Source organism: Peromyscus eremicus, chromosome 18 (assembly GCF_949786415.1).
Source record: "Peromyscus eremicus chromosome 18, PerEre_H2_v1, whole genome shotgun sequence".
NCBI lineage: Eukaryota > Metazoa > Chordata > Mammalia > Rodentia > Cricetidae > Peromyscus > Peromyscus eremicus.
Genome location: NC_081434.1, coordinates 2,761,276 through 2,775,995, shown reverse-complemented (window position 1 = coordinate 2,775,995; position 14,720 = coordinate 2,761,276). Strand labels below are relative to the sequence as shown.

General features: G+C 43.2%; 1 protein-coding gene across 18 annotated transcripts in view; it reads left to right on the top strand.

Moving 5' to 3' along the window:
* The window catches only part of R3hdm2 (R3H domain containing 2), a 121,093-nt gene that overhangs the window by 18,598 nt on the left and 87,775 nt on the right, over positions 1-14,720 (top strand). For all 18 annotated transcript variants that reach the window (XM_059245427.1, XM_059245425.1, XM_059245431.1 and 15 more), the window contains one exon: positions 2,195-2,262. The gene's annotated coding sequence lies outside the window, so the exon portion shown is untranslated. The remainder of the gene's footprint in view (positions 1-2,194; positions 2,263-14,720) is intronic.

Genomic DNA, 14,720 nt, shown 5'->3' with positions numbered 1-14,720 from the left:
GTAAAGCATTTTGGGTCAAAGGATGAAGAATTTTTCTGTGATTTCTTAGCATGGCCAAGGACTGATGTTTTGATTATGCAGCTGTTTTCCAAATCACCACCACGGGGTTGGGGATTTAGCTCAGTGGTAGAGCGCTTGCCTAGCAAGCACAAGGCCCTGGGTTCAGTCCTCAGCTCTGAAAAAAAAAAAAAAGGTAGACTCTGCTCACCTCTCTGTCTCTCTCTTCCTCACTTTCTGTCTCTTCTCTTCCTGTCTCTTTCTCTCTCATTCCTCCTCTCTCCTCAGCCTTTATCACCAGAGGATCACTCTGAGTTCCTTCTTCCCTTCCATTAATAAAATCCTCTGTATGAACGCTGTCTGCATGGTGTGAGTGACCTTCCATGGTGCCCCTTGGTTTCCACCAAATCACCACCACACATCACCTGTTCTCCAAATCACTGCCACACATCACCTGTTTTCCAAATCACTGCCACACATCACCTGTTCTCCAAATCACCGCCACACATCACCTGTTCTCCAAATCACCACCACACATCACCTGTTCTCCAAATCACCGCCACACATCACCTGTTCTCCAAATCACCACCACACATCACCTGTTCTCCAAATCACTGCCACACATCACCTGTTCTCCAAATCACCGCCACACATCACCTGTTCTCCAAATCACTGCCACACATCACCTGTTCTCCAAATCACCACCATAATCCATCACCTGTTTTCCAAATCACCACCATAATCCATCACCTGTTTTCCAAATCACCACCATAATCCATCACTTGTTCTCCAAACCATCACCACACATCACCTGTTCTCCAAATCACTGCCACACATCACCTGTTTTCCAAATCACCACCACACATCACTTGTTCTCCAAATCACTGCCACACATCACCTGTTCTCCAAATCACCACCATAATCCATCACTTGTTCTCCAAATCACTGCCACACATCACCTGTTCTCCAAATCACCGCCACACATCACCTGTTCTCCAAATCACTGCCACACATCACCTGTTCTCCAAATCACCACCATAATCCATCACCTGTTTTCCAAATCACCACCATAATCCATCACCTGTTTTCCAAATCACCACCATAATCCATCACCTGTTCTCCAAATCACCACCACACATCACCTGTTCTCCAAATCACCACCACACATCACCTGTTCTCCAAATCACTGCCACACATCACCTGTTCTCCAAATCACTGCCACACATCACCTGTTCTCCAAATCACCGCCACACATCACCTGTTTTCCAAATCACCACCACACATCACCTGTTCTCCAAATCACCGCCACACATCACCTGTTTTCCAAATCACTGCCACACATCACCTGTTCTCCAAATCACTGCCACACATCACCTGTTCTCCAAATCACCGCCACACATCACCTGTTCTCCAAATCACCACCATAATCCATCACCTGTTTTCCAAATCACTACCATAATCCATCACCTGTTTTCCAAATCACCGCCACACATCACCTGTTCTCCAAATCACCACCATAATCCATCACTTGTTCTCCAAATCACCACCACACATCACCTGTTCTCCAAATCACCACCACACATCACCTGTTCTCCAAACCATCACCACACATCACCTGTTCTCCAAACCATCACCACACATCTGATGCTGAAAAGATTAGTTTCTCCTTCAGGTAATTTTGATGTTTATTTTAAAATTGGTAATTACTCAGGTTAACACTTTGGTCTTTTTATGGGCTCTCTTCTAGCCTTTCTATGGCTAATCCTTTGGAGTTGCTAATATGGGCCTAAAGTAATTTTTTTGGGGGGGGGTTGGGCAAGTCTCCCAAGTAAAGACCTGAAAGGAAGGCTCTGTAGTAGAAGAAGGTGTGTCTAGGCCGTAGCCGTCTTGAATGGGCAGTGTTTTCATCTGAAGTAAAGAAGCTTGAGCAAGGCTGTTGTCACTGATCAGTTCGTCTGTCAGGAAGAACAACAGAAGTCCTGGGTGACTTGTCATCCTGTGCAGTGGGCCCCTTTCCCTGAGCTGACTGAGTCTTGTACACTAGCTGTCCCGGCCGGCCGGCCACTGGGAAGAGGCGAAGAGGCACAAAAGGCTCCACTGTGGGTCTTGAGCTCGATCTCTTTATTGCTCATGAGGTCTCAGTGTGTTGATATTTAACATTGCTTTTAACTGTTGGTTTTGTTTGGTTTTTTTTTAGGTTAAACTTGTTTCTTAAATGAGATGCCATCCCAGCACTGGACTCATGGGGACTGAACGTTTCCTCAGGTAATAACAGTCAACGTGTATGAAGCGGTTTCTCTACTCCAGGCTGCAAGCCGAGCATTGTGCTGCGTTCTCACTCAATTGTCATAGAACCCCATGTGGGTGGAAATTGTATTGTGCCCATTTACTAGATGAGGGGATTTAAATTCAGCTGAGTTTTAAAAGCCTTTTGCTGCAGTCCAAGTGAGAGATGCAGGTAGTTTGGGATAGATGATGTTATTTGTTCATCTCCAGTAAATGCTGTGAATACACAGTGGTTTGGATTGAACTACTGAATTTCTTGTTTTGTTTTGTTTTTTCAAGACAGTGTTTCTCTGTTTAACTTTGGAGCCTGTCCTGGAACTTGTTCTGTAGACCAGGCTGGCCTTGAACTCACAGAGATCTGTCTGCCTCTGCCTCCCAGATGCTGGGATCAAAGGTATGTGCCATCATGCCCAGCTTGAACTACTGAAATTTCTTAACCTTTTCCACTAGTAAATTCATCATACTTTAATTTTTTTGTTTTTGTTTTTGTTTTCTGAGACAAAGTTTCTCTATATAACAATCTTGGCTATCCTGGAAGTCGATCTTTAGACCAGGCTGGCCTCGAACTCAGAGATCTGCCTGCTTCTGCCTCCTGAGGGCTGAGACTATTACCACCTGGCATGCTTTTAATTTTTTAAAGAAAATATTTTATTTTTGTTTTATTTGTACAAGTGTTTGCCTGCATGTATGTCCGTGTATACTTTGTATGTGCTTGGTGCCTGCATGTATTATATGTGTATGTGCCTGGTGCCTTTGGAGTCCAGAGGAAGGAATTGCATTATCTGAAACTGGAGTTACAGGTGGTTGTGAGTGCTGATGTGGCTGCTGAGAACTGGACCTGGGTCCTCTGTAAGAGCAGCCAGTGCTCTTAACTGCTGAGCCATCTCCCCAGTCCTTACAGCATACATTTTACTTTTCTTTAAAACAGCAGACATACCTTTGGTAAAGAAAAATCCAGTTTAGGATTTTTGTTTGTTTGCTTGAGACAAGGTCTCACTAAGTAGCCTTGACTGGCCTGGAACTCACTATATAGATCAGGGTGACCTCAACCTCATGAGATTTGCCTGTCTCTGCCTCCCAGTGCTGGGATTAAAGGTGTGTGCTACCATGCCTGGCTCCAATTTATGTAGTTAGAGTTTTCCTACCTGGCCCACAGTCAGGACAAATCTCTATCACCTGCCAGTCCAACAGCCTCAGACCCGACCAAGTAAACATAGAGACTTATGTTGCTTTCAAAATGTATGGCCGTGGCAGGCTTCTTGCTAGCTGTTCTTATAGCTTAAATTAATTCATTTCCATTAATCTATACCTTGCCACATGGCTCGTGGCTTACCGGCATCTTTACAAGCTGTTTCTCATCATGGCGGCTGGCAGTGTCTCTGACTCAGCCTTCCACTTCCCAGCTTTATTTTCCTCCTTGCCCCGCCTATACTTCCTGCCTAGCCAACGGCCAATCAGTGTTTTATTGATTAATCAGCAACACATTTGCCATACATCCCACAGCAAATTTATCTTTTTTTTTTTTTTTTTGGTTTTTCGAGACAGGGTTTCCCTGTGTAGCTTTGCGCCTTTCCTGGATCTCACTCTGTAGCCCAGGCTGGCCCTGAACTCACAGAGATCCGCCTGGCTCTGCCTCCCCAGTGCTGGGATTAAAGGCGTGCGCCACCACCGCCCAGCCAATTTATCATTTTTAACCCCAGAAATTTTCTAAAAACTGGGAGTGGTGGTATGTGTCAATAATCCCAACTATTCAGGATGCTGAGGCAGAAAGATCACACATCTGAGACCTGCCTGGGCAACTATGCAAGACTCTGTGTCAAACAACTTACTTCATTTATTACTCCTGTGTGTGGGGGTATGCACTTGCTGTAGCACACATGTGGAGGCCAGAGGCCAGCCTGTAGCTTCTCTTTCCACCGTGTATGGGTCTCAGGAACTGAACTCAGGTCATCAGGTTTGGTGGCCAGTACCTTTACCCACTGAGCCATTTCTGTTCCAAACAAATGTTTAGAAGGCAGCCAGGGGCTCACTCAACTGAGTAAGATTACTTGCTGCTTTTCTAGAGGGTGTTAGTTCAGTTCCCAGCCCCCATGTTGGGTGGCTCACAGCTGTCTATAACTCCAGCTCCAGAGAACCTGATACCTTCTTCTGGCCTCTGTGGACACCTACATAACATGTGGCACACAGACACACACATCCGAAAATAAAAATGTCTTTATTTTTAAGGCAGCCAAGTGTGGGTGGCTCATACTTGTTATCCTAGCTGCTCGGAGGCTGAGGCAGGAAGGTCATAGGTTCAAGGACTACCTGTCCTTGTGAATGCCTGGCTGCCTCTCAAAAAAACATTACAGGCACTAGGGATGTAGGTAAGTGATAGAGGCCTTGCCTGCCATGAGAAAGGCATTAGGTTCAGTCCCCAGAAAAACACTCTTTTCTAGGACCAAGGCTATGCCTTTGTTTAGCACGTGAGAGAACCTAAGTTTGGTCCTGGGCGCTGAAAAACCAACAAAACAGCAACTCTCCTAAGAAAATATTTATAAAGGATTATTTCTTATGCAGCCTCTTGTTGATTTCCTTTCTTGAAATACAGCTTTAAGGAACCTAGTTATGACCCCCCCCCCCATTTCTTTTTTGATGGGGGCACTGGGGATCGAGCGCAGTACATTTCTGTCTTGGTTGTGTTTACTAGTGCTATGATGAAACACGTGACCAAAAACAACTGAAGGAGGGAGGGGTGTGGCCTACACTGAGGGGAGCCCAGGCAGGAGCTCACTCAGGCAGGAACCTTGGAGACAGGTCCTGCTGCAGAGGTTGTAAGGGTGCTGCTTGCTGCCCTGCTCATGGCTTGTTCAGCCTGCTTATAGCACTCAGGACCACCTGCCCAGGGATGGCACCAGCCTGATCTTACGGAGACATTTTCTCAAGTGAGGTTTCCCTGGTTCTTAGATGACATAAACTAGCCAGCACAATTGCCCAGGCTGGCTATGATCTCACTCTGATCAGGCTGGCTTTGACCAGGATCCATGTGTTCTGAATAGTTGGGCCCAGCCAATACCGTTACTTCCGGAACCACTTCTTGTAACTAAATGGAAAAGCTAGAGGTGGTGGTGTGTTACTGCGTGCCTGCAATCCCAGCATCCAGGAAGCTGAGCTATTGCTAACTGTCTCTGTGCTTACTTGACTCACTATTACCAAGTTTTTAGTTTGGTCCTGTTAATAGTAAAGTGCTACTTAAATTGGTTGATTACAAACTTGTGTGTGGCTTTTTATGTGGTGGGCAGGTATGCTACTGTTGAGCTACATCCCTAGCCTTTGGAGTTTTGAAATAAGTCTTTTTTCTGGATTCCGGGGTGGTCTGGAACTTGTTCTGTAGTCCAGACTGTTCTTAAATTTGGTCTCTCTTGCATGTTCCTTCTGAGTGATAGGATTACAGGCCTGCACTACCAAGCCCAGCACCTCACTGTGATTTTTGTTTTACATGCCTTCATGACTAATGATGTAGAATGTTTTTAATGTACTTTCCATTTATTTATGTCCTTTGGAAAAGTGTTTGTTTAGCTTTCTCTATTTCCTAAATTTCCTGTTTTTACATTTATTTAGTGTGGGGGATTTGGTGTGTGTGTGTGCACCTGTGCCGTGGTCTGCATGTGGAGGTCAGAGGACACCTGAGGCAGTCAGTTCTCTCCTCTCATGTGGGTGCTAGGGGTTGAGCTCAGCTGACAGACAGCACCTTACTGTACATATCATATCTTAGTTAGGTTCTTGAGATATAGGCTCTCCATAGGTAGCACAGACAGGCCTCAGATTCATGATCTTCTTGCTTCAGCTTTCCACACGCTGGGATCATAGGTGTGTGCCACAATGCTAGGCTTCATGTTTTGTTTAGTTTTATTTTATTTTAATTTTTTATGTGTGTGAGTGCTTGGCTGAATGTATGCATTCAGTGCCCATAGAGGTTAGAAGAGAACATCAGCTCCTTTGGGGCTGACATTACAGATGTTTGTGAGCCGCCATGTGGGTGCTGGGACTTGAACCCAGGTCCTCTGGAAGAACAACTGGTGCTTTTAACTGCTGAGCCATCTCTCTAGCCCCATTATGCATTTTGCTTTGTTTGCCCCCCCCCCCTCCCCCCCGGGCTGGAGTATGACTCAGTGGTCAAGGACTTGCCTGGCATACAAGGCCATGGGTTTGGTCCCCAGCACCATGAAAAACTGAACAGTTGACTTGTGCACATACATGTGCATGCATTAAGTGCAGGTTTCACGAGATCGTCTGCATATTCAACAGCCTGGGCTACATGTGAGGTTTCCATTGTTGAGGATTGTTTTTAGAGACTTGATATATCCTTTTGACACACAAGATTGGAATTTTTATGACATTAATTCATTTCTATTTTCGATTGTACTTTGTGTGTGTGAGTGTTTCGCCTGCATGTGAGTCTGTGTACCATGTGTGTGCAGTGACAGGGAAGGCAGGAAGAGGGTGTTGGAGCCCCGGGGACTGAGTTTACACATGGTTGTGAGCCACTCTGTGGGTGCTGGGAAGCAACCCTGGGTTGTCCGCAAGAGCAGCTGATGCACTGCACTGCTGGGCGTCTCCAGCCCCTCCCTTTGTGAGATGGCTTCACTGTACGCTCCTGTCCAGCCTGGGCTCACTATACATCAGGCTGGTCTCCAACTCACAGAGACTGCTGCCTCTGCCACCACACCTGGCTTTCTTTACTTTGGTTTTGTTGTTGTTGTTGTTGTTTTATTTTTTTCTTTTTCTTTTTTCCGAGACAGGGTCTCTCTGTGTAGCCCTGGCTGTCCTGGAACTCACTCTGTAGACCAGGCTGACCTCAAACTCACAGAGATCCGCCTGCCTCTGCCTCCCAAGTGCTGGGATTAAAGGCGTGAGCTACCATGCCCAGCACCAATCTTCTTTGTATTGTTCTAATTTTAGTATACATGCTGTTGAAGTACACTATTACTGTACTTAAATTTTGTTTTCACATTTATTTATTTGTGTGTATGTGGTGGGGTGCACAGTACACATGTGTGCCATGGCATGTATGCAGAGGGTAGAGGATGGCTTGAAGGAGTTCTGTCCTTCCACCCACCCTGTGGGTTTCAGTGCTCAAACTCGGGTTGCCAGGCTTGGTGACAGTGCCTTTATTCTGTTGAGCCATCCGGCTGGCCTGTTTCTGTACTTCTTTTTTTTTTTTTTTTTAAATATTTAATTTTATGTGCATTGGTGTGAGGGTGTCAGATTCCCTGGAACTGGAGTTAGAGACAGTTGCAAGCTGCCACGTGGGTTCTGGGAATTGAACCAGGGTCCTTTGGAAGACCGTCCAGTGCTCTTAACTGCTGAGCCATCTCTCTAGCCCTGTTTCTGTGTTTTTTAACTCCAAAAATTCTATTTGGTTCTGACTTCTTTTTATAATTTTTAACATCTTAATGATTTTTATTTATTTTATTTACAATTTTTTATTTGTGTGGATATTTTGCCTACATGTGTACTACTTTCATGACCGGTGCCTATGGGGACCAGAAGAGGGTATCAGATGACTTGGAACTGGAGTTACAGTTTCAGGTTGCCATGTGGCTGCTGGGAATTGAGCCCATATCCTCTGTTAGAAGAACCAGTGTTCTTAACTGCTGAGCCATATCATTTCGTTTGTTTGTTTGTGGCCCCCCCCCCCCCCCCCCCCGTGTGTGTGTGTGTGTGTGTGTGTGTGTGTGTGTGTGTGTGTGTGTGTGATCATATTCTAGATAAGTGTTACATCACTTAGTTACATCTTCATCCCCTCTATTTTTTGAGATAGGGTTTCACTATGTAACCTGGGCTGGCCAGGAGCTGTTTCTGTAGACCAGGCTGGTCTAACCCTCACTCTGCCTCTCTAGTGTTAGTAAAGGTTTGTTCCACCACTCCTGGCCTTATCTCTCTTTTATTTTGAGACAGTCGCACTTCTCACTAAGTTGCTCAGCCTGGTCTTAAACTTGGTCTGCAGTCCAAGCAGGCCTTGAATTTGTCCTCTTGTTGAACCGCTTAACTTAGTTGTAGGCCTCTGCCGCCTGGACAGGTACTTGACACGCTGTTTTCATACTCTCCTTTAGCTTTTTAGACATGATTTCAGTTTTTGAATTTATTTGAAATGACTGATTTAAACATGCTTTAGTAATGGTGAACCCAGTGCCTGGGCTTCATGAGTTTGAGGTTTTGTTTGTTTTATTCCCTTTGTTGTTGTTGTTGTTGTTGTTGTTATATGCCATAATTCTACTTCAGGGCAATACACTGATTTTATGTAGTATGATGACTAACCCTTATTATCAACTTGACTGAATTGAGAGTCACCTTAGAAACTGAGGTACATCTTGCTGTGTCTCTGAGGCTGTTTCTTGAGAGGATTAACTGAGAGAAGACCTGTTCTGAATATGAGTGGCCCCGTTCCCTAGGCTGGGGGCCACAAAGAAGAGAAAAAGAAGAAAGCCCGTCTGAGTGGTGACTTTGATTTGCTTCCATTCTTTTTCTCTGTGACTGAACTAAGCTGTTTCACTAGGCCTTCCTTTCCAAGTTAGATGAAGCCTTTGAGACTGTGAGCCACACCGAGTCCTTCCTGGCTGGGTGTAGCTCAGTGGGTAGATTGCTTACCTAGTATGCATGGGCAGGCCTGGGTTCAGTGTCAGCATGGCATAAAACAGGCGTGATGGCATGCTGTTGCTAGCATTTGGGAAGTAGGAGCAGGAAGTTCAGAAGTTCAAGGTCATTCTCCACTTCTTAGAGGGTTTGAAGCCAGTCTGAGCTACCCGACCCTCTAGTTCAAAAACAAAGAAAAACTCAATTAAATCATCTGTGTTAGCTAATTTGATCGCAGGGATGGATAGTAACTAATACATGTACAGTAATATAAAAGGAATCCTTACAGTAGTGTCGTATTTCTTCTCTCCTAGCCACTGTCCTGTTCTGATCTTATACTTTATGTGTATATACCAATTGTTAATATGTTTTAACTAATTCACTTTAAACAGGTGATTGCCTTTTAAAGATAAGAAAGTATCTGTATTTGCTCATGTAAGTATCATTTCTAGTACTCTTGATTCCTTTGTGTAGATCTGATTTCTACTTTATCTTTATTGCCTGAAAGACTAGTTTAGGAATCCTGATGATGAGTTTTGTGTGTCTGGCAGGCAGTCTTTTCTTTCATTTTGAGGCAGGATCTCTGTTGCTCTGGCTGCTAAGAATTGAACCTAGGGCTCTGTGTGTTGATAAGTCCATTCTCTGCCTCTGAACCCTTTGCCAACACCTTAGAGTCCTTCATCTTTTTCTTGTGAAGTAAGTATGTATTAATAGGAAGTTAAAAAAATAACAAATAAACAAACAAACAACAGTATCCCATGAACCTTTTACCTAGTTTCTCCCGGTGGCACTATTGCATAACTGTAGTTCAGTATTACAGCCAGGAGATTGACATTGGTAAAATCGGCAGCATTTTTCCAGACTCTCCTCTCAGGAATCACGTGTGCCGTGTATGTGTGTGTGTTTCTTACAGTTTCATCATCTGAATGTTTGTATTTACCATCAAGGTCTAGAATCCTGTCCCTGAAAGGATCTTTCCTGTTGAACTTATTAACTATATCCACCTCCTCTTCCATGTTCCACATCTGTATCCCTGGTCCCTTGATACCGTCGGTGTATTCTCTCTCTGTATTATTGTTATTTCAAGATTTTTTACAGAAACGAGATTAGAATTGGGCATAGGGCTCACTAGCTGTGGTTCAGTGGTCGAGTACTTACTTTGCATGCACAAGATCCTGAGCTTGATCCTCAGCACCTCACCAAAAAAAGTGTGCAGCTAGACTTCAAAACAGTGTAATTCTCTGAGAGAAAGGAGTTTTTTCCTGAGTTTTTGTTCATGTTAATAATTTGTTCCTTTTTGGTGTTGAATACTCTTCCATGGAATGGCTGGATCACAATTTAATTTTTTTGTTCACCGAAGGACTTTGTTGTTGCTTACAATAGAACTACTGTAAATATTCATGTATATATTTTCTGTAAATGTAAGTTTTTATATATCTGGAATTAATGTCCAAAATTGCAGTTGCTGAGTAGTATGATAATTATATGTTTCATTTGATAAGACATTGTCACATCGTCTTCTATTGTGATTATATCCTCACACACTCGTGTCTGTGGTAAATGAGTGACACCATGCTCTCCTCCCTCCCCTGTTATGCTGGAGATGGACCTGGGCCTCACACACCTCACATGTGCTAGTCAAGCACTATGACCGTACCCCTGCACAGTCCACAGATCTTAATTTTAGTTGCTAAGATTGATGTATAGTGATACATTTAATAAAGTAATGAAATTAAAATTAGTTTAATTTTAAACCTACAATTTATTTATAGGTTTGTTTGTTTGTTCATTTATTTATTATTTTGTGTGCATGAGTGTTTTGCCTGCATGTATGTACATGCTTCACAAATGTGCTTGCTGCCTTTGGAGGCAAGAAGGAGGAGTCAGATACCCTAGAACTAGAGTTACAGACAGTTGTGAGCTGCTATGTGGGTGCTGGGAACTGAAGTCCCATCCTTTATAAGAGCAGCAAGTGCTCTTAACCACTGAATCATCTCTCAAACTCCTATCTATGGTTTTAAACTGTATTTCCCTAAAAGTTAATGATTTTTTTCTTTCTTTTTTTTTTTATTAAGAGATTTTCTATTCATATCAACCATGGATTCCCCTGTCCTCTCTCCTCCCCCCCCCCAAGGCTAATGATTTTTAACATTTCTGTTTATATCTGCCTGTTTTCTAAGCTTTTTTTTTTAAACTGTTAAATTTTGAGGGTTTTTTTTGTTTATTTTAGGTATACATATGATGGTTTACAGTATTTAGTCTTCAGCTTATTTTCACCTAAGACAGTAGTTCTCAACCTTCCTAACGCTGCGACCCTTTAGTTTAATACATTTCCTCATGGTGTGGTGACCCCCAACCATAAAATTATTTTTGTTGCTACTTCATAACTGTAATCTTGCTACTGTTATGAAATGTAATATAAATATCTGTGTTTTCCAGGGGTCTTAGGTGACCCCATGAAATGATTGCTTGACTTCAAGGGGGTCACAATGCACAGGTTGAGAACCACTGACCTAAGACCTCTAGAATCCTTGGAATTTCTCAGTTCTAAGTTGTGGTTTCACTCAGGAAGCATCGTGGACTCTGTCCTTGGCACTAGGCTCCCCTCTCTGTAACCTTACTTGGAAATGTGCTATACGCTAAAGCATTCAGCTTTGATAATCATGAATTTCCCATCCCTCAGGAATCATTGCCCTTCGTTCCTATCCTGAGACAGAATGTCTTAAACCATTGTTTCACCATTTTGCCTTTTAAGTTGTCTTTTGTTAGGATTATAACATCTGGTCCTTTTACTACATGCCATCCAGAAGTAGGATTCTGCTCCCTCCAAACACATGAAGTTTTCATTGATACTGAGTATACCAGTTGTTACTGACTACTGCCCAGTAGTTCCTCTCTCCAGATCATAAAAAGGCCAAGTAGAGCTGAGACAAAAAGATACTTACAGAGCCCAGCACTCAGGAGGCAGAGACAGGAGGATCTCTGTGAGTTCCAGGCCAGCCTGGTCTACATAGCCTGTTCCAGGCCAGTCAGAACTGGGTGGTGAGACTCTGTCTCAAAAGAAAAGAAGGTACTTTTTGTTGTGTCTGTTAAGACCCATACACAGAATAATGAAAGGATTTAGTGCATGATACTATTTCCTTTCCCCTTTTCCTCACCTACTCCTTCCTTTTCTGCCCCTTGGCCACCTTTTTACTTCCTCTTTTTTTACTTTTCTTTTTCTTTCTTTCTTTCTTTTCTTTTTCTTTTTCTTTTTTTTTTTTTTGAGACAGCATCTCAGCATCTCACTCTGTAGCCCAGGTTGGCCTTGACCTCATGGCATCTCTCCTGCCTCAGCCTTTTAAAGGTTGGGATTTATGAGTATGAGCCTATGTTCAGCTTATATCTTTTCTTGTTGTGGGTTCTCTTTGGGTGTACTGTTGAATTCTGGGGATTATATACTTTTCCTTTTTCCCCTTCCCATCAGAAGGCCATATTTGTAAACACCACAGTTTCTGTCTTTAAAAGGAAAGTTGATTAATTAAAGACGCTTTTGCATTCCAAGTCTCTATAGATAGCTCTCTTCTCCTTGTTTGGTGGTGGTGTTGTGTTGACCGTACATTAAAGTTTAATGATACAGTTCCTACACTGGGATTTCTTAAAAATTGTTTTTTCCCGAAGCTGCCTTTATTCATGGAGGAATCTCAGTAGGATGTGGTATTGCTATGGAACTACTCAAAACACCCCAAGAGACGGTTTTTTTGGAACTGTTTTCTGGAATTAGGTCTTAGTAACTGTGCCTGAGCTCTGGGAGTCTTGTTTTGAGGGGCTCTTGGCAGAGAAATGCTCTCTGTTTTGTAGAGAGACTCCTGTAGTGTGCCCAGGTTGGCCCTGACTTCACTGTGTAAGCTGGTTTTTCTCAGATTTACCTTACCTCCTGCCTTACCTCCCCAGGTGCTGGGAGTGCTGTTATGCCACCGTGCCCAATATTCATATTGTCAGTGAGTAGAAGTATTGTCACCCTAGTGAGTCTCAGATCTTTTTATATTAGAATTAGTTTACCTGCATGGTTAAGTGATTTGTTTCAAAATAAAAGGTTGGCTATCATTTTTGTTATTTAATCTTTACTAAGCAACACAAGATTTGGGCCACCAATTGTATTCTATTAACCCCATCATTAAGGGAATTTTCAGAAGTAAAGATTTAGCATAGAGTCCCGTGGGTGCAGGAGAGCAGGCAGGCTGACCAACTCAGCCACCACCCAGGCCCAGATCCAGGGCTTTGAGTTGGCCTACCCCAACACCTACCCTGTCTATGAGTTGCTGGAGTGTGTGAAGTGGCTGGTCCTACAGAACCAAAGCTGCAGGATCTCCATGACTTGGGACAACAGCAGGATATCCGAGAGGAGTCTCAGTGAGGGTCCAGTATTGATGATATAGCAGAAGCCAGAGGCCTCAAACCAGACCAGTGACTCATTGCAGTGAACATTTGCAAGGAAGGCTGGTTGGAGCCAAGGGTGTCCTGTGTGGCACACCCATTACACACTGCAGCTTCCATGGTGAGACACTTTTTTGGCGGGGAGGGAGGCGGATTTGGAAGGACTGGGAAATGAGTGGGATTGGGATACGTGATGTGAAATTCACAAAGAATCAATTTTTAAAAATTATGGAGGAAAAAAAGAGCTTTCATGGTATCTTCTGTTACAAAGTCACCGTCACAATTCTGAGCTTCTGGGTAGTTTCAAGTAAGCAAGACTAGCAGAAAGCTCCACACTGTAGCTGGTACTGAGGGGATTCTTTTCTTCTCCTGGTTCCGTTGCTGAGTTCTAGACCTTTACTTGATCAGAGAAATAGACCTTAAGTTTATTGTTGATGGTGTTTAATTTGCCCAGTCCTTCTTAGTGTCTAATTCTCATTCTCTGAACATAGCATCCATGTTTGATTTTGGGATGTGCCAATTAGCTTCAGTAATTTTACACCTTGAAGCATTTTTAGACATTTATAGCTTTGTATTTTTGGCTTAGAATATGGTGTGTTGGAACTTTTTAGATTTTTTTGTGTCTGTTTTTTTGTTTGTATGTTTGTTTGAAACAGGATCTCATTCTGTAGGCCTGCAGTTTGCAGTGTGAACCAGGCTGGCCTCTGGCTCACAGAAATCTACCTGCCTCCTGAGTGCTGGGATCGAAGGCATACACCACCAAGCCTGGCTTGCTTGCTTGCTTGCTTGCTTGCTTGCTTGCTTGCTTGCTTGCTTCCTTCCTTCCTTCCTTCCTTCCTTCCTTCCTTCCTTCCTTCCTTCCTTCTCTCCCTCCCCCCCTCTTTTCTTTTCTTTTTTTAAGTTGGGGATAAAAGTATATACTTCTATTTTTATCACATTGTATTAGGCACTTAAAACCAGACTTAGGGCCATGAGGTAGTTTGGCAGATAAAATACTTACCTGATGACCTGAATTCAATCCCTGGAATCCACATGAAGGTCCAAAGAAAGAAGCAGTCCATCAATGTCCTCTTACCTCCATGCATGCACTGTGGCACACACAGCAAACACCGAACAAACCAAACCAGAGCTCCGGCAGAGTCCGATTAGTTGTTTCTTTGATTGTTGCTGGTGGGATTATGTATAAAATTACTGAATAGTATTAGAGTATTAGTGTCCCTGCAGACAAAGAGAAGTTAAAGAGCAGAAATGTCTTTATATTGAAGACACACTGCTCTTTTTTTTTTAAGCTTCTTTTTTTTTTAAAGGAAACTGACCTGAAGTTTGAGAAAGCAGTTAAGAGAAGTAGCTGTATATGAACAAATACTTCTCTGTTCATGCCAAACTTACCAACATGTTATATTGTG